Below are 19,986 nucleotides of genomic sequence, written 5' to 3'. Positions count from 1 at the left end.
AGAGGATACACAACCTAAACCTGTCTATGCGGCCTTCCATAAACACAAACCTCCCCAGAGAATCAATTTTTACTGTACCAACAACAAAAGGACATCCTTTCCTAATCAAAATAGATACACCCCGAGACGTGGAGGTGAACGGGGCGTGATAGAGAGAGCCAAGCCAGGGGCGTTTCAAAGAAGACAGACTATCACCTACCAAATGGGTTTCTTTAAGGCAAATTATGTCCGCCTCATATTTTTTAGACTGGTTAAGAACTAGGGCCCGCTTAACTCTCTCGTTCAGACCCCTCACGTTCCAACTGAGGATTCGAATTCCCATTGCACTTTATACACACAAATATAAATGCGGGCATAGTAAACAAGCTTAATCTGGATGCGGCCTATAACAAAGGGTACATGTACACAGTAATACAAATACATTCCCCCCCATCCCTCCCCCCACCCTGTATAACCTACCCTAGGCATACCTAACCCTACATCTTTACCCCCCATTTTTTTTTTTTTTCCTTTTGGGACTTCAAATCACAAGCCACTTACCCCCCTCCTTCCCCCCCGACGTGAAAAAAAAATATAAAGAAGAACCATGAAATTCACATGAGACTCGTAACCCCCAGATCCCCCCCCCCCCCAGCCGAGAATAGCTAAACCGATATGCTATAATGCACACAAAACATCAGGGACATTATTATTTGGCCAGGACTTGTCGTTTTCCAGGTTTGGCAGTGTCAAGCCAGGCAGCTGCCTCTCCTGAAGCAGAAAAAAACTTTGTTTCCCCTTCAAATACCACCCTCAGTGTCGAGGGGTATAGCATGGTATATTTTAGTCCCAGTTCTCTTAAGCGAGATTTAACTTCGTAGAACTTGGCCCTGTCACGCTGAACCTCGGCTGGAAGATCAGGGAAGACTGCTATTCTCTTGTCATTATGTAACAACTCTCCTTTTTCTCTAGAGAGCCTGAGCACTGTATCCCGGTCCTTAAAGTGGAGCAGTTTTGCAATAAGAGTCCTTGGTCTAGCCCCCGGTATGGGCGCTCTCCCGGGAATACGATGTGCCCGTTCAATTGAAAACTGGGGTGAAAATGACTCTCTTCCAAAAATTTGCACGAGCCACTCCTCCAAAAATTTCTCAGCTTCCCTGCCTTCAGCCCGTTCGTCAAAACCAAGAAAGCGCACATTATTGCGCCGTAGCCTCCCCTCCATATCTGTTAGTTTGGCTCGAAGCCCCCGTACATCAGCTGATATAGCTTTAACCTGATTAATAAGAGGGTTGACACAGTCTTCAAGCACGGATATTCTACTTTCCACCTCGACCAGCCTTGTACAGGTTTTTTCAATGTCCTGCTTAATGGAAGAAATGTCGGTCTGTACAACACTCAGTTGTTCAAGAAGCTTTGTTTCACACCCACTAACAGCCGCCAACACTTGTTGTAGGGTGACCTCTGGGGGACTCTGTACCTGCCCTCCCTTTGCTGGAGAGGACATGGGTGTAGACGCTTGGGATATATTACTCTGCAGGGATTGATTACGGGCAAATTTCTCCAACCGTGCAGCGGCAGAGTTTTGGCCTGTCTTGCCCATCTTTGCAACAGGGTGGAAACGGGCTTTTCCACTACAATGACGTGTCCGTATTCTATAATGTCCGCTGTCCCCTTAAGGGACTTCAAGTTCCAATTAACCGTGGAAAGAAAAAAACTGCCTCAGCCGTGAGAAGGGATACGACCCCCTCACAGAATCTTGGTGTCTGTGGTGTACTGGTCAAAAGGAGCACAGACAACTACTCCCACTCACACAACGGCCAGCATCGTTCCTATCAATGGAAACTTGTGCTCCGTCCAATAAACTTATAGTCATTCGGCGGGTCTCTCCCACTCCCCCACGATATTTCGGTGACCCAGGCAAAATGTGCAGCTTTCAATTGGAATACTGAATAGCCTTATAACTCACAGTTAGATGTCCTGGGCACCGGAGAGGGGCCGGATTGCTGGGCTAGGCTGCTTGGTAGCTGAGGGTTACTCGCCCACACTGTAACCGGCAGGACTGATGCACATAGATGGGCTGCTCACGGCTATGTGATGATGCAGGGGTAGTTCTCCACACCACGATGACCACCGCTTACTTTGTGCTCTGACCCGTCCAAGTGCGTGGGGTCACCCTCCAAGACCTGCTGTGCCCCTCTGCTATAGCCAAGGCGGACAGAGTAGCCCCACCGCGAGCCTCGTGGAGCCGCCGGCGCCACCTGATGATGTCAGACGCCACCTCGCCGGGCGCTGCGCCCGCACCCAAGTCTCCCAGGAGTTAACACCGCTCAAGCAGACACGGCACGGGTAACGGGATGTAGAAGGGGAGGAGGAGAGTACGGAAGGGGGGTAGCAGCAGTCAAAGCTCTTTCCACCTTCTTGCAGACTGGGGCAGTATCCAACTCGGGTGAGGGAGAGCTCTCCGGGGAGAGTCACGGATCAGCCGGGAGGCATGGAGGGGGGAGGAGCAGCACGTAGCCTCACGCACACGCCACCGTGGCCCGTCCCCCCCCCCCCTATTGGGAATAATCTAATTTTCCAATATTAAATAATTCTTAGACTAATACATTTTGTATTAGTTTAAAAGAAAGCATAAAATCTGTTTCCTGCGCTAGCCGGGAATCGAACCCGGGTCGCAAGAATGGGAATATTTCATGATACCCCTACACTACTAGCGCTTTAGACTGCCATAGAGTACATACAACGCGAATGCAAATCAATTGATGATATTTCACCAAAACTGCACAATGTGGCTTTCCTTTTCAAGCGAAATTGTACTAACTGCACTGCTGCATAGATTTTTCTAATTAAACCATAGATTTCTTTGCTTCATGAAATTTCAATGTAGCCGTCCTTTTCAAGTAACATTATGCTAATTGCACCTCAGTCTAGAATTCCCAAATTATAAAATATATTGTTTTGTTCAACTGATAGATATACAAATGTCAAGAAATGTCATGTTATTAACTTTACAATGCTCTTGAAACTAATTAAGAAATGTAATTTTACTCATATTAGAAGATTGTATGAATAGCTTATTTTTATTGTCTTTTAACAACAAATGTTACTGCCACAGTTGTCAAAAAATTCTTTGTGTAAAAATTTCTGCAGGTAATGTAAGATACATTCAATATTAAATAATTCTTAGACTAATACATTTTGTATTAGTTTAAAAGAAAGCATAAAATATGTTTCCTGCGCTAGCCGGGAATCGAACCCGGGTCGCAAGAATGGAAATCTTGCATGATTCCCCTACACTACTAGCGCTTTAGACTGCCATAGAGTACATACACTGCAAACGCAAATCAATTGATGATATTTCACCAAAACTGCACAATGTGGCTTTCCTTTTCAAGCGAAATTGTACTAACTGCACTGCTGCATACATTTTTCTAATTAAACCATAGATTTCTTTGCTTCATGAAATTTCAATGTAGCCGTCCTTTTCAAGTAACATTATGCTAATTGCACCTCAGTCTAGAATTTCCAAATTATGAAATATATTGTTTTGTTCAACTGATACATATACAAATGTCAAGAAATGTCATGTTATTTACTTTGCAATGCTCTTGAAAATAATTAAGAAATGTAATTTTACTCATATTAGAAGATTGAATGAATAGCTTATTTTTATTGTCTTTTACAACAAATGTTACTGCCACAGTTGTCAAAAAATTCTGTGTGTAAAAATTTCTGCAGATCATGTAAGATACATTCAATATTAAATAATTCTTAGACTAATACATTTTGTATTAGTTTAGAAGAAAGCATAAAATCTGTTTCCTGCGCTAGCCGGGACTCGAACCCGGGTCGCAAGAATGGGAATCTTGCATGATACCCCTACACTACTAGCGCTTTAGACTGCCATAGAGTACATACAACGCGAAGGCAAATAAATTGATGATATTTCACCAAAACTGCACAATGTGGCTTTCCTTTTCAAGCGAAATTGTACTAACTGCACTGCTGCATAGATTTTTCTAATTAAACCATAGATTTCTTTGCTTCATGAAATTTCAATGTAGCCGTCCTTTTCAAGTAACATTATGCTAATTGCACCTCAGTCTAGAATTCCCAAATTATGAAATAAATTGTTTTGTTTAACTGATACATATACAAATGTCAAGAAATGTCATGTTATTAACTTTGCAATGCTCTTGAAACTAATTAAGAAATGTAATTTTACTCATATTAAAAGATTGTATGAATAGCTTATTTTTATTGTCTTTTAACAACAAATGTTACTGCCACAGTTGTCAAAAAATTCTGTGTGTAAAAATTTCTGCAGGTAATGTAAGATACATTCAATATTAAATAATTCTTAGACTAATACATTTTGTATTAGTTTAAAAGAAAGCATAAAATCTGTTTCCTGCGCTAGCCGGGAATCGAACCCGGGTCGTAAGAATGGGAATCTTACATGATACCCCTACACTACTAGCGCTTTAGACAGCCTTAGAGTACATACAACGCGAACGCAAATCAATTGATGATATTTCACCAAAACTGCACAATGTGGCTTTCCTTTTCAAGCGAAATTGTACTAACTGCACTGCTGCATAGATTTTTCTAATTAAACCATAGATTTCTTTGCTTCATGAAATTTCAATGTATCCGTCCTTTTCAAGTAACATTATGCTAATTGCACCTCAGTCTAGAATTCCCAAATTATGAAATATATTGTTTTGTTCAACTGATAGATATACAAATGTCAAGAAATGTCATGTTATTAACTTTGCAATGCTCTTGAAACTAATTAAGAAATGTAATTTTACTCATATTAGAAGATTGTATGAATAGCTTATTTTTATTGTCTTTTAACAACAAATGTTACTGCCACAGTTGTCAAAAAATTCTGTGTGTAAAAATTTCTGCAGGTCATGTAAGATACATTCAATATTAAATAATTCTTAGTCTAATACATTTTGTATTAGTTTAAAAGAAAGCATAAAATCTGTTTCCTGCGCTAGCCGGGACTCGAACCCAGATCGCAAGAATGGGAATCTTGCATGATACCCCTACACTACTAGCGCTTTAGACTGCCATAGAGTACATACACCGCAAACACAAATCAATTGATGATATTTCACCAAAACTGCACAATGTGGCTTTCCTTTTCAAGCGAAATTGTACTAACTGCACTGCTGCATAGATTTTTTTAATTAAACCATAGATTTCTTTGCTTCATGAAATTTCAATGTAGCCGTCCTTTTCAAGTAACATTATGCTAATTGCACCTCAGTCTAGAATTCCCAAATTATGAAATATATTGTTTTGTTCAACTGATACCTATACAAAAGTCAAGAAATGTCATGTTATTAACTTTGCAATGCTCTTGAAACTAATTAAGAATTGTAATTTTACCCATATTAGAAGATTGTATGAATAGCTTATTTTTATTGTCTTTTAACAACAAATGTTACTGCCACAGTTGTCAAAAAATTCTGTGTGTAAAAATTTCTGCAGGTAATGTAAGATACATTCAATATTAAATAATTCTTAGACTAATACATTTTGTATTAGTTTAAAAGAAAGCATAAAATGTGTTTCCTGCGCTAGCCGGGAATCGAACCCGGGTCGCAAGAATGGGAATCTTGCATGATACCCCTACACTACTAGCGCTTTAGACTGCCATAGAGTACAGACACCGCAAACGCAAATCAATTGATGATATTTCACCAAAACTGCACAATGTGGCTTTCCTTTTCAAGCGAAATTGTACTAACTGCACTGCTGCATAGATTTTTTTAATTAAACCATAGATTTCTTTGCTTCATGAAATTTCAATGTAGCCGTCCTTTTCAAGTAACATTATGCTAATTGCACCTCAGTCTAGAATTCCCAAATTATGAAATATATTGTTTTGTTCAACTGATACATATACAAATGTTAAGAAATGTCATGTTATTAACTTTACAATGCTCTTGAAACTAATTAAGAAATGTAATTTTACTCATATTAGAAGATTGTATGAATAGCTTATTTTTATTGACTTTTAACAACAAATGTTACTGCCACAGTTGTCAAAAAATTCTGTGTGTAAAAATTTCTGCAGGTCATGTAAGATACATTCAATATTAAATAATTTTTGGTCTAATACATTTTGTATTAGTTTAAAAGAAAGCATAAAATCTGTTTCCTGCGCTAGCCGGGACTCAAACCCAGGTCGCAAGAATGGGAATCTTGCATGATACCCCTACACTATTAGCGCTTTAGACTGCCATAGAGTACATACAACGCGAATGCAAATCAATTGATGATATTTCACCAAAACTGCACAATGTGGCTTTCCTTTTCAAGCGAAATTGTACTAACTGCACTGCTGCATAGATTTTTCTAATTAAACCATAGATTTCTTTGCTTCATGAAATTTCAATGTAGCCGTCCTTTTCAAGTAACATTATGCTAATTGCACCTCAGTCTAGAATTCCCAAATTATGAAATATATTGTTTTGTTCAACTGATACATATACAACTGTCAAGAAATGTCATGTTATTAACTTTACAATGCTCTTGAAACTAATTAAGAATTGTAATTTTACCCATATTAGAAGATTGTATGAATAGCTTATTTTTATTGTCTTTTAACAACAAATGTTACTGCCACAGTTGTCAAAAAATTCTGTGTGTAAAAATTTCTGCAGGTAATGTAAGATACATTCAATATTAAATAATTCTTAGACTAATACATTTTGTATTAGTTTAAAAGAAAGCATAAAATGTGTTTCCTGCGCTAGCCGGGAATCGAACCCGGGTCGCAAGAATGGGAATCTTGCATGATACCCCTACACTACTAGCGCTTTAGACTGCCATAGAGTACATACACCGCAAACGCAAATCAATTGATGATATTTCACCAAAACTGCACAATGTGGCTTTCCTTTTCAAGCGAAATTGTACTAACTGCACTGCTGCATAGATTTTTCTAATTAAACCATAGATTTCTTTGCTTCATGAAATTTCAATGTAGCCGTCCTTTTCAAGTAACATTATGCTAATTGCACCTCAGTCTAGAATTCCCAAATTATGAAATATATTGTTTTGTTCAACTGATACATATACAAATGTCAAGAAATGTCATGTTATTAACTTTGCAATGCTCTTGAAACTAATTAAGAATTGTAATTTTACTCATATTAGAAGATTGTATGAATAGCTTATTTTTATTGCCTTTTAACAACAAATGTTACTGCCACAGTTGTCAAAAAATTCTGTGTGTAAAAATTTCTGCAGGTCATGTAAGATACATTCAATATCAAATAATTCTTAGACTAATACATTTTGTATTAGTCTAAAAGGAAGCATAAAATCTTTTTCTTGCGCTAGCCGGGATTCGAACCCGGGTAGCAAGAATGGGAATCTTGCATGATACCCCTACACTACTAGCGCTTTAGACTGCCATAGAGTACATACAACACGAACGCAAATCAATTGATGATATTTCACCAAAACTGCACAATGTGGCTTTCCTTTTCAAGCGAAATTGTACTAACTGCATTGCTGCATAGATTTTTCTAATTAAACCATAGATTTCTTTGCTTCATGAAATTTCAATGTAGCCATCCTTTTCAAGTAACATTATGCTAATTGCACCTCAGTCTAGAATTCCAAAATTATAAAATATATTGTTTTGTTCAACTGATACATATGCAAATTTCAAGAAATGTCATGTTAATTACTTTGCAATGCTCTTGAAACTAATTAAGAAATGTAATTTTACTCATATTAGAAGATTGTATAAATAGCTTATTTTTATTGTCTTTTAACAACAAATGTTACTGCCACAGTTGTCAAAAAATTCTGTGTGTAAAAATTTCTGCAGGTCATGTAAGATACATTCAATATTAAATAATTCTTAGACTAATACATTTTGTGTTAGTTTAAAAGAAATAGCTTATTTTTATTGTCTTTTAACAACAAATGTTACTGCCACAGTTGTCAAAAAATTCTGTGTGTAAAAATTTCTGCAGGTCATGTAAGATACATTCAATATTAAATAATTCTTAGACTAATACATTTTGTGTTAGTTTAAAAGAAAGCATAAAATCTGTTTTCTGCACTAGCCGGGACTCGAACCCGGGTCGCAAGAATGGGAATCTTGCATGATACCCCTACACTACTAGCGCTTTAGACCGCCATAGAATACATACAACGCGAATGCAAATCAATTGATGATATTTCACCAAAACTGCACAATGTGGCTTGCCTTTTCAAGCGAAATTGTACTAACTGCACTGCTGCATAGATTTTTCTAATTAAACCATAGATTTCTTTGCTTCATGAAATTTCAATGTAGCCGTCCTTTTCAAGTAACATTATGCTAATTGCACCTCAGTCTAGAATTCCCAAATTATGAAATATATTTTTTTGTTCAACTGATACATATGCAAATTTCAAGAAATGTCATTTTATTTACTTTGCAATGTTCTTGAAACTAATTAAGAAATGTAATTTTACTCATATTAGAAGATTGTATGAATAGCTTATTTTTATTGTCTTTTAACAACATATGTTACTGCCACAGTTGTCAAAAAATTCTGTGTGTAAAAATTTCTGCAGGTCATGTAAGATACATTCAATATCAAATAATTCTTAGACTAATACATTTTGTATTAGTTTAAAAAAAGCATAAAATCTGTTTCTTGCGCTAGCCGGGACTCGAACCCGGTCGCAAGAATGGGAATCTTGCATGATACCCCTACACTACTAGCGCTTTAGACTGCCAGAGAGTACATACAACACGAACGCAAATCAATTGATGATATTTCACCAAAACTGCACAATGTGGCTTTCCTTTTCAAGCGAAATTGTACTAACTGCACTGCTGCATAGATTTTTCTGATTAAACCATAGATTTCTTTGCTTCATGAAATTTCAATGTAGCCGTCCTTTTCAAGTAACATTATGCGGTACTTGTGAGTTATCCGGGCTGCCGATTTTGTCCTTAAGTTTGGTTAACTTAAGGACACCCAACCGACGCGATGCCCACGATTTAGCTCCAAATCGGGGGCATCGCGTCGGTCGTGGCCGTTATAAGGGGCCGCGACGCGATGCCCCCGATTTCCAATAGACAGTAATGTTAAAAGACACGAAATCGGGGGCATCGCGTCAGTCGTGGCCGTTATAAGGGGCCGCGACGCGATGCCCACGATTTCCCATAGACAGTAATGTTAAAAGACACGATGGAACCGATTTCCCATAGACAGTAATGTTAAAAGACGCGATGGACCCGATTTTCCATAGACAGCAATGTTAAAATAAAATTACAATGTGAAATTGGGCAATATGTTTTTAAAAAAAATGTTTCATGGCCCCCCACCACCGTTAACGCCACCCCGCTATTGACGCCAACCCGAAGCGTGGCGAGCGCAGCGAGCCCGCGGGGGGCGGCGGTACGCGTCCTCCGACCTTTTCATGCCCTACTATCCACTAGGGCGTGGAGTGAGAATAGAATAGTGTGGCGAGCGCAGCGAGCCACCGAGCCCGAAGCGTGGCGAGCGCAGCGAGCCCCGCGAGGGGACGCGGACACCTGTGAAGCCCGCACGGGCACGCGGATACCTGTGAAGGTGTCCGCGTCCCCTCGTGGGGCTCACTGCGCTCGCCACGCTTCGGGCTCGGTGGCTCGCTGCGCTCGCCACACTATTCTATTCTCACTCCACGCCCTAGTGGATAGTAGGGCATGAAAAGGTCGGAGGACGCGTACCGCCGCCCCTCGCGGCCTCGCTGCGCTCGCCACGCTTCGGGTTGGCGTCAATAGCAGGGTGGCGTTAACGGTGGTGGGGGGCCATGAAACATTTTTTTTAAAAACATATTGGCCAATTTCACATTGTAATTTTATTTTAACATTGCTGTCTATGGGAAATCGGGTCCATCGCGTCTTTTAACATTACTGTCTATGGGAAATCGTGTCGGAAATCGGGTCCATAGTGTCTTTTAACATTACTGTCTATGGGAAATCGTGGGCATCGCGTCGCGGCTCCTTATAACGGCCACGACCGACGCGATGCCCACGATTTCGGGCGCGATGAAAAAATCGGCAGCCCGGATAACTCACAAGTACCCATTATGCTAATTGCACCTCAGTCTAGAATTCCCAAAATATGAAATATATTGTTTTGTTCAACTGATACATATACAAATGTCAAGAAATGTCATGTTATTTACTTTGCAATGCTCTTGAAAATAATTAAGAAATGTAATTTTACTCATATTAGAAGATTGTATGACTAGCTTATTTTTATTGTCTTTTAACAACAAATGTTACTGCCACAGTTGTCAAAAAATTCTGTGTGTAAAAATGTCTGCAGGTCATGTAAGATACATTCAATATTAAATAATTCTTAGACTAATACATTTTGTATTAGTTTAAAAGGAAGCATAAAATCTGTTTTCTGCGCTAGCCGGGACTCGAACCTGGGTCGCAAGAATGGGAATCTTGCATGATACCCCTACCCTACTAGCACTTTTAGACTGCCATACAGTACATACAACGTGAACGCAAATCAATTGATGATATTTCACCAAAACTGCACAATGTGGCTTTCCTGTTCAAGCGAAATTGTACTAACTGCACTGCTGCATAGATTTTTCTAATTAAACCACAGATTTCTTTGCTTCATGAAATTTCAATGTAGCCGTCCTTTTCAAGTAACATTGTGCTAATTGCACCTCAGTCTAGAATTCCCAAATTATGAAATATATGGTTTTGTTCAACTGATACATATACAAATGTCAAGAAATGTCATGTTATTAACTTTGCAATGCTAGTATTGAAACTAATTAAGAAATGTAATTTTACTCATATTAGAAGATTGTATGAATAGCTAATTTTTATTGTCTTTTAACAACAAATGTTACTGCCACAGTTGTCAAAAAATTCTGTGTGTAAGAATTTCTGCAGGTCATGTAAGATACATTCAATTTTAAAAAATTCTTAGACTAATACATTTTGTATTAGTTTAAAAGAAAGCATAATATCTGTTTTCTGCGCTAGCCGGGACTCGAACCCGGGTCGCAAGAATGGGAATCTTGCATGATACCCCTACACTACTAGCGCTTTAGACTGACTGTCATGATCCACCCTCTGGGCACCCCCACCTGGATCATGAGGGGGTAGGCACCCCAAGATTCCTAAATATAGCCCAGAGACCCAGACACTCTCTTACCTGAATTAACAACATTTTTCCAATACAATTCCCTGCCTGCCATCTCATGGAAGCCGTGCCTCTCACACTAATAGAGCCTTCCACAGGACTGTGTGTTCTATAGTACTAGGACCGGACTTTATTACATACCAGATGTCTGCCTGCGATGGGAAATAGTACCGCGTGTTTATGAGTATTGCGCCCATCAGGGCATATACTCCTGAGCCTGATATGTCTCTATCACAGTAATGTAGGGTTTATTGCATGTGTGTAATATCTTGTTGGCTAATGCGGACAGCCGACACCCCCCTATCTCATCCCCCTCACAGGAAGCATCAGCAAGCTGAATAGGCTGAGACTTCACAACCAACAACAGGGTTTGTTTTGACTTCACACCTGGGCCGCCCCCTTATCAGCAATGGTTCCTGGCCTTTTGTTCTCCCCGGGGACTTGTTATAGACTGGCCGGCACCAGACCAGCAGGGGGCCAGAGAGTCCCAGAGAACAGCAAGTTGGCAGGGCTACAGCAGCAGCCAATCCCTACACAGGACTCAGGGGCATTTACATCTCAGGCTTCAAGCAACAACCAATCCGGTCGCAGAACTCAAGGATAAAATGGGCTGAAACAACAGCTCTGGGTTCAACTTTCTGCATCCATCCAGGATCCCTGACCCGGCGAGGCAGGATCCCAGGGGAGGAAGCTGCGTTCCCTCCAGACCCCACCAGAACATCAGCAGTGGGCAGTCGGCCCTTGCGCAGTGGACCCCATACCACAGCCAGCGGTTGCATCCAGCGTACCAGCACCCCGACGGCACCCACAGGCCAAGCGGCTGGGATTCATCACCTGCAGGACCAGCAGTGGGCAGTCGGCCCTGGCGCAGTGGACCCCATACCACAGCCAGCGGTTGCATCCAGCGTGCCAGCACCCCGACGGCACCCACAGGCCAAGCGGCTGGGATTCATCACCTGCAGGACCGGCAGCGGGCATCGGCCCTGGCTCAGTGGAGCCCGTACCTCCGCTGGGGTTCTGCATTCCCCCCTCACCAAGGCCCCACCAGCCTCAGCTCAGAGACTGCCCAAGGTGACTATTGTCTGTGGAAGGGAAGGGGAGGTGTTCACCTTTGTGTGGTTCTGATATAGTTAGTGTGTGCTGTGTATATTGTAGGCTACCTGTATTGTGTAGTGTTAGTGGTGTGGTTATGGTTTTCATGTACTGTTAATATGAAATAAAGGTGCGTTTTGTACCTTGCTTTTGTGGCCTTACTGTGTGATCCGCGAACTGAAGTTCTCCCGGGACTGTGCAAATGCTGTAAACACTGCCTTTCTCAAGGCGGATACGAGCGCTAGGTCCCGACATGCACCCATGAGCCCGGGAGTCCTTACAATTGGTGGCAAGCAGTGGGGATCACACAGTCCTGTAGACCAGGCAGAACCAGGGGCCCGTATCGTTATACGGCCAGGTTCTGTTGGCGCAATAGCCCATAACCAGTAGTATAGAACCACACAGAGGTGAGCTCTTGTAACCCTAGCAGGGATGCCGGGGAGGAGAAAAAGGATAATTTGTGAGGGCATTAAGCGAGGGAAGAATTCCGCTTAAGTGACGGCTTGTCCAGGGGACAATCCCTGCAAGCGAGGGAACGGCGGAGTGTGCCGTGGCCCAGAAACGGAAGCTGACGTAAGGGGGTCCAGCAAGTGACGCTGACCAAGCTCTACGAGTGCAGCCCGTGTGGAGAATGGCTCCAGGAAAAGGACAGAGACGTCCAAAGAGAGGCAAGAGGTGCCCACAGTCACCCAGAGCAGTGAGGCTCATAGATGAGGAATCGTCATGGAGTCTTCTGGCTGAGGAATGGGACTGGAGAAGCCCATCCACGCTGATGCAGCCCCTCTGGGAGGATTGGGAAGCAGCATATCGGTGGATTAATGTATGGACAGGTGCTACTACAGAGGAGAAAGCAGCTTACCTGACCGATGAATTTAAGCAGTATGTATCTGAGGCTGCTGCAGGAAACTTGCTGCATACGGTGGCGTGGAAGGCTTTTGTCACAGAAGTAAGTAACGCCACGCATCAGCTAATGCATAGAAGCCGGATCGCTGAGGCCAGCGTGCCAGCACCGGGTAATGTGGGTCCTGGGAAGGAGCCCGCAAAGAGAACTCAAAGGGAGGAGGAGTTGATGGTGCCACCGGGGTGGATGACCGAGGGGTCCACTACCGAGATCCCAGGGGGGGAGGCAGAGGAACTGTGGCCTGCAGAATCTGGAGCTCCATTAGCGAGAATGAGTCTGGAGGACCTAACTGACGAATGGAGGCTACGATGCAGCACACCCCCTGAAGGCCGCTCACACTGCACTCTCATCCGATGGGTGTACGAGCAACAAGAGGACCCGCTACATGCATTCAGCGTGTATAGGAACTATGTCCTGTGTCCAGGAGAACTGAGAAGTATCCAGGAGCAGTTGCAGTGTCTCCTGCACTGTTATGATAATGCAGAGAGGGTCGCCCTGGCACAGGGACAGCTGAATTCCCCAGAGTGGCTGGACCAGTGTCAGAGGGTGGAGGCAGAGGAACGTCGGCTGCTGCAGCTTATGCATCCTCAGAGAGCCACAGAACTAGATCACCCACTGACACAGGGAGAAATCACAGAACTGTTCCCATTCAGTGAGTTAGGAAATGAGGAACTAGCTGTGGAGTGTCCCTGTGATATCGCACCAGGGACCCCGGACTCTAAAGGAGCCCTAACATCATGGACTGTGATTGTGGCAGATGGATATCGGGAAGAGGATATTTATTCCCCCTGCATTGTGCCAAGTAGTGTGGCGGAGCTGGGCACTGTGGCCCCACATGGGGATGATGGACTGGTGCACACGGAGCCCGTGATAGATGGAGCAGTGCCAGTATACAGTGCAGGGGCTGCCCCAGAGAATAGCCCCAGAGCAGAGCAGATCTTGGAGGCTGGGACTGTGATGGCTGAGTCCTCGCCACAGGAGGTACAAAGCAGTGGCCAGCCACTGCTCCAAGCAGCTAGCCAAAGGATGGGGGTGCACCCAAAAATGGCACCCCAGGAAGAATGGCAGTACATCTTCCCTTTTGCAGACGTGGGAGATGGAGACTTTGAAACTAGTGGCCAGGGGGTCTACAATGATTGTGCCCCAGCAGAGGGGGCAGTACTTCTCTCCTACATGACCACCAGCGGCCCAGCGAATGAGGGCATCTTGCCACAGGATCCCCAGCATATTCAGCAGGGGGAGATGGAAGGAAATGTGCCTGGTGTGTGCTCTGCCACTCTACCACCCCAGGAGGATTATCCAGGACTGTTCCCACTTAGCCATCAGAGCCAGGAGGATCTGGAGTCAAAAGGCAGGTATGTGACTGGGGTGCCAGAGCAGGGAGCCGAGGCTGGGGTGCAGCGCTTCTGTGAATCCCCTGCGAGAGTGACTGACTGTAATTATGTGCCCGGGGAGCCGCTGCAGCAAACAGGCAGCCAAGCAAGCAAACATGGAGGGGATGGTCAGAGGCATAGCTCATCACCCCCCTGCGCCTCAGAGGAAGACACCTCACCACCCAGCATGGCACGAGCAAGAGAATGTGAGTTTGCACCTGGGGCTGTGAGGGAGATGCCAGCAGTGCTGCCGTACAATGCCACGCCCCCAGTCCCTCTCATAGCCAGGCTGGGGAAGCAGTGCACCCTGGGGAAGATGGAAGTTTGCCCAGGGGAGGCCCAGCAGTTATTGTTCAAAGGGCTGGGGGAGGTGTTCGACCCAAGGGGGGGGATTGTGGGAAAATCAGGGGGAGACTTGCGGATACCCCCTGCTTCTCTGCAGCCATTGTGTGAAGGAGAATCCTCAGGACCGCTGCCTACTGCTGAGGGCAGGTGGGGGCAGAGTGTGCTGAGGCCCTGCAAGGTGGATGAACAGACATGGAGGGAAGGTTGCCCAGAAGAGGCCCAGCAGCTTCAGGGGCTGGGGGAGGTTTCAGGCCCAAGTGGGGTGACTGTGAAGGCTTTTGAAGTTTTGGGAGAAGCATCGTTGTTACCCACTGCTCCCCTGCAGCCAACGTCGGCGCTGTTGTTAAGAGCAGAATCCGCAGCCAGGTTTCCGGATTGTAGCCTGTGTACACCGATCGGGCCCCTCCCAGTTGCGCCAGAGGCGGAGGGAGGAGGGCCAACCAAACAGGCAGGAGAGAAGGAAAGATTTCCACATGACAGGGGCAAACCCTGTAACTGGGGTACTGGAATGCGGGTTACACATGGTGAACTGCTGACCTCGGACCCCCCTCATCCAGAGCAGGAGGAGCGGAATCACGCCTCCAGGAGATCACTGGGCCCGGTCATCCTGACTGGCTCCGATCTGGGAGCCAGCCCCTCGGACCGGATTTAGGAAGGGGGAGGTATGTCATGATCCACCCTCTGGGCACCCCCACCTGGATCATGAGGGGGTAGGCACCCCAAGATTCCTAAATATAGCCCAGAGACCCAGACACTCTCTTACCTGAATTAACAACATTTTTCCAATACAATTCCCTGCCTGCCATCTCATGGAAGCCGTGCCTCTCACACTAATAGAGCCTTCCACAGGACTGTGTGTTCTATAGTACTAGGACCGGACTTTATTACATACCAGATGTCTGCCTGCGATGGGAAATAGTACCGCGTGTTTATGAGTATTGCGCCCATCAGGGCATATACTCCTGAGCCTGATATGTCTCTATCACAGTAATGTAGGGTTTATTGCATGTGTGTAATATCTTGTTGGCTAATGCGGACAGCCGACACCCCCCTATCTCATCCCCCTCACAGGAAGCATCAGCAAGCTGAATAGGCTGAGACTTCACAACCAACAACAGGGTTTGTTTTGACTTCACACCTGGGCCGCCCCCTTATCAGCAATGGTTCCTGGCCTTTTGTTCTCCCCGGGGACTTGTTATAGACTGGCCGGCACCAGACCAGCAGGGGGCCAGAGAGTCCCAGAGAACAGCAAGTTGGCAGGGCTACAGCAGCAGCCAATCCCTACACAGGACTCAGGGGCATTTACATCTCAGGCTTCAAGCAACAACCAATCCGGTCGCAGAACTCAAGGATAAAATGGGCTGAAACAACAGCTCTGGGTTCAACTTTCTGCATCCATCCAGGATCCCTGACCCGGCGAGGCAGGATCCCAGGGGAGGAAGCTGCGTTCCCTCCAGACCCCACCAGAACATCAGCAGTGGGCAGTCGGCCCTGGCGCAGTGGACCCCATACCACAGCCAGCGGTTGCATCCAGCGTACCAGCACCCCGACGGCACCCACAGGCCAAGCGGCTGGGATTCATCACCTGCAGGACCAGCAGTGGGCAGTCGGCCCTGGCGCAGTGGACCCCATACCACAGCCAGCGGTTGCATCCAGCGTGCCAGCACCCCGACGGCACCCACAGGCCAAGCGGCTGGGATTCATCACCTGCAGGACCGGCAGCGGGCATCGGCCCTGGCTCAGTGGAGCCCGTACCTCCGCTGGGGTTCTGCATTCCCCCCTCACCAAGGCCCCACCAGCCTCAGCTCAGAGACTGCCCAAGGTGACTATTGTCTGTGGAAGGGAAGGGGAGGTGTTCACCTTTGTGTGGTTCTGATATAGTTAGTGTGTGCTGTGTATATTGTAGGCTACCTGTATTGTGTAGTGTTAGTGGTGTGGTTATGGTTTTCATGTACTGTTAATATGAAATAAAGGTGCGTTTTGTACCTTGCTTTTGTGGCCTTACTGTGTGATCCGCGAACTGAAGTTCTCCCGGGACTGTGCAAATGCTGTAAACACTGCCTTTCTCAAGGCGGATACGAGCGCTAGGTCCCGACATGCACCCATGAGCCCGGGAGTCCTTACACTGACGTACTGTACATACAACGCGAACACAAATCAGTTGATGATATTTTACCAAAACTGCACAATGTGGCTTTCCTTTTCAAGCAAAATTGTATTAACTGCACTGCTGCATAGATTTTTCCAATTAAACCATAGATTTCTTTGTTTCATGAAATTTCAATGTAGCTGTCCTTTTCAAGTAACATTGTGCTAATTGCACCTCAGTCTAGAATTCCCAAATTATGAAATATATTGTTTTGTTCAACTGATACATATACAAATTTCAAGAAATGCCATGTTAATAACTTTGCAATGCTCCTGAAACTAATTAAGAAATGTAAGTTTACTCATTTTAGAAGATTGTATGAATAGCTTATTTTTATTGTCTTTTAACAACAAATGTTACTGCCACAGTTGTCAAAAAATTCTGTGGGTAAAAATTTCTGGAGGTCATGTAAGATACATTCAATTTTAAATAATTCTTAGACTAATACATTTTGTATTAGTTTAAAAGAAAGCATAAAATGAAAAAAAAAACTGTTTCCTGCGCTAGCCGGGACTCGAACCTGGGTCACAAGAATGGGAATCTTGCATGATACCCCTACACTACTAGCGCTTTAGACTGCCTTACAGTACATACAACACGAATGCAAATCAATTGATGATATTTCACCAAAACTGCACAATGTGGCTTTCCTTTTCAAGCAAAATTGGGGATGCAGTTAAAATCCCGGCGGTCAGGATCCCGGCATTCAGAATCCTGACGCCGGAATACCGACCGCCGAAATCCCGACACATTCTCCCTCCGTGGGTGTCCACGACACCCCTGGATGGAGAATAAATTAGTGTGCCGAGCGTAGCGAGGCACCGGGCCTGCTGCGTGGCGAGCGCAGTGAGCCCGCAAGGGGGGGCGATCCACGTCCCCCCATTGTCGAGATTTTGGCTGTCGGGATTCTGGCGTCGGGATTCTGAACGCCGGGATCCCGACCACCGGGATTCAGTACTGAATCCCAAAATTGTACTAACTGCACTGCTGCATAGATTTTTCTAATTAAACCATAGATTTCTTTGCTTCATGAAATTTCAATGTAGCCGTCCTTTTCAAGTAACATTGTGCTAATTGCACCTCAGTTTAGAATTCCCAAATTATGAAATATATTGTTTTGTTCAACTGATACATATACAAATGTCAAGAAATGTCATGTTATTAACTTTGCAATGCTCTTGAAACTAATTAAGAAATGTAATTTTACTCATATTAGAAGATTGTATGAATAGCTTATTTTTATTGTCTTTTAACAACAAATGTTACTGCCACAGTTGTCAAAAAATTTTGTGTGTAAAAATATCTACAGTTCATAGTAGAATAACAGTGGTATTCCAATTAAACTAACTTATACAGTGGACACACAGAAAGTAAGTTTCCTGTATGGTATGATCACTGTCCATGATAGGAAAATTATCACAGATGTATTTACTAAACAAACAGACCAAAACTCGTATCTTCATGCAACAAGTTTTTATCCTAAAAACCTTAAATTCGGCCTCCCTTATTCTTAGTTTTTTAGGGCAAAGATGATCTGCAGTAATCATCAGTTGGCAGAGCGATACCGGAAAGGGCAGGGTCGGTAGTGGGATAACACCTAGTCCGTAAAAATGATAGTAATAAATAAACAGTGCAATGAATGTATGAAAGGTTTAGTTGGAAACGTGTCTATTGAATGTAAACTGAATTACAGAGAAAAAAAATAAATAAAAACCACATATAGAAAGACACAAAATGTCACCAACGCACTGTATGTTGTAAAGGTAGCGAAATGTTTAATGTTGTATGTTTTGTGATATGTATGTCAATTTGCAAAATGTAATAAAATAAATTAAAAAAAAAATCATCAGTTGGCAGAAAATGCCATCAATAAGATGATTGATAAGTTTAGCCTGAGAGGCTATCAAATGCCTTTACTGCAGAAAGCAAAAATGAAAACCATTAAAGAGCCTAGAGAACAGCTCCTCATACAGAAGTCTAGAGAGACAAAACATAAAAGCATGCCATGGGTAAACCATTTCAATACGGCAAGCCATGCCATCAGTGCCACAAGTAAACGACTGTGGCCAGTGGTAAGCTCAGACACGAATTTGGGTCTCACTGATACCAACATTATGAGTTGTTTCACAAGGGGGAGGAACATTATGTACCATTTGGTCAAGGCCGATGTGACTGGATTACAACATCAGACAAGTGAACAATTCCTTAGACCACGTAATGGATGTTACAGATGCCTTGATTGTTCAAGTTCATTGTGTATATGCTCACTTGCCCATGTTCTAAGAACTATGTGGGCAAAACAGAGAGGACGGTAAGAGAGAAACTTACTGGCCACCGTTCATCCATAAAAGCAGGATATGAGAAAGGTGGCAGTGATCAACCCTTGGCACGCCACTTCTTTGAGGCTAAACACAGTGTAGCCTCCTTGAAGAGCGTAATTATCGATCATGTCCCGACTCTTCTAAGAAGGGGTGATCGATCTTGAAAATTATTAAGATGCGAAGCTGGTTGGATCCAGAGGTTGGGAACATTGTCACCAGGTGGCTTAAATTAGTCACATGGGTTACACGGTTTCTTATAATCTTCTTGTACTCCGTTATAAATATTTTCTCATGTATGTTGATTGTGATTACTGATTGAACTATTTAGGGGGATACCTATCAATTAATTAATGCTGCCTTATATATGCTTATCCTGATTAGTCACTGTGCCTATTTTTGTATTTTATATGATGCTTCTTATTGTATGATAAATGTACACCTTTATCTTATCCGTCTTGCCGTATATACCCCTTTTCTTTTTCTGTAATGTTATTTTATGTATTGTTACGTGGGTGTGACTGTTGCGATCAGATGGAAACAGCGGGAGACGTGTCATCTGTATTCTGTTGGCATCATGTTGTCATGACAACCTGGAACAGATGATGATGCCCTGGGACTATGGAACCTCTGACCA

General features: G+C 43.7%; 11 non-coding genes across 11 annotated transcripts; all 11 read right to left on the bottom strand.

The window, feature by feature from the left end:
• Positions 1-2,625: 2,625 nt before the first annotated feature.
• TRNAG-CCC (transfer RNA glycine (anticodon CCC)) lies at positions 2,626-2,696 on the bottom strand. Its single transcript has one exon. It is a non-coding gene; the product is annotated as a tRNA-Gly (tRNA).
• Positions 2,697-3,802: 1,106 nt separating this feature from the next.
• TRNAG-CCC (transfer RNA glycine (anticodon CCC)) lies at positions 3,803-3,873 on the bottom strand. The gene has a single exon. It is a non-coding gene; the product is annotated as a tRNA-Gly (tRNA).
• Positions 3,874-4,391: 518 nt separating this feature from the next.
• TRNAG-CCC (transfer RNA glycine (anticodon CCC)) lies at positions 4,392-4,462 on the bottom strand. The gene has a single exon. It is a non-coding gene; the product is annotated as a tRNA-Gly (tRNA).
• Positions 4,463-4,980: 518 nt separating this feature from the next.
• TRNAG-CCC (transfer RNA glycine (anticodon CCC)) lies at positions 4,981-5,051 on the bottom strand. The gene has a single exon. It is a non-coding gene; the product is annotated as a tRNA-Gly (tRNA).
• Positions 5,052-5,569: 518 nt separating this feature from the next.
• On the bottom strand, positions 5,570-5,640 carry TRNAG-CCC (transfer RNA glycine (anticodon CCC)). Its single transcript has one exon. It is a non-coding gene; the product is annotated as a tRNA-Gly (tRNA).
• A 1,107-nt stretch (positions 5,641-6,747) lies between these two features.
• TRNAG-CCC (transfer RNA glycine (anticodon CCC)) lies at positions 6,748-6,818 on the bottom strand. The gene has a single exon. It is a non-coding gene; the product is annotated as a tRNA-Gly (tRNA).
• A 518-nt stretch (positions 6,819-7,336) lies between these two features.
• TRNAG-CCC (transfer RNA glycine (anticodon CCC)) lies at positions 7,337-7,407 on the bottom strand. The gene has a single exon. It is a non-coding gene; the product is annotated as a tRNA-Gly (tRNA).
• A 666-nt stretch (positions 7,408-8,073) lies between these two features.
• On the bottom strand, positions 8,074-8,144 carry TRNAG-CCC (transfer RNA glycine (anticodon CCC)). Its single transcript has one exon. It is a non-coding gene; the product is annotated as a tRNA-Gly (tRNA).
• Positions 8,145-8,661: 517 nt separating this feature from the next.
• Positions 8,662-8,731, bottom strand: TRNAG-CCC (transfer RNA glycine (anticodon CCC)). Its single transcript has one exon. It is a non-coding gene; the product is annotated as a tRNA-Gly (tRNA).
• A 2,272-nt stretch (positions 8,732-11,003) lies between these two features.
• Positions 11,004-11,074, bottom strand: TRNAG-CCC (transfer RNA glycine (anticodon CCC)). Its single transcript has one exon. It is a non-coding gene; the product is annotated as a tRNA-Gly (tRNA).
• Positions 11,075-17,530: 6,456 nt separating this feature from the next.
• Positions 17,531-17,601, bottom strand: TRNAG-CCC (transfer RNA glycine (anticodon CCC)). The gene has a single exon. It is a non-coding gene; the product is annotated as a tRNA-Gly (tRNA).
• Positions 17,602-19,986: the final 2,385 nt, after the last annotated feature.

This window comes from Crinia signifera, chromosome 6 (assembly GCF_055691185.1).
Source record: "Crinia signifera chromosome 6, ASM5569118v1, whole genome shotgun sequence".
NCBI classification, from domain to species: Eukaryota; Metazoa; Chordata; class Amphibia; order Anura; family Myobatrachidae; genus Crinia; species Crinia signifera.
Note: the sequence above shows the minus strand (reverse complement) of the source record. Positions and strands in the feature narration are given on the sequence as shown.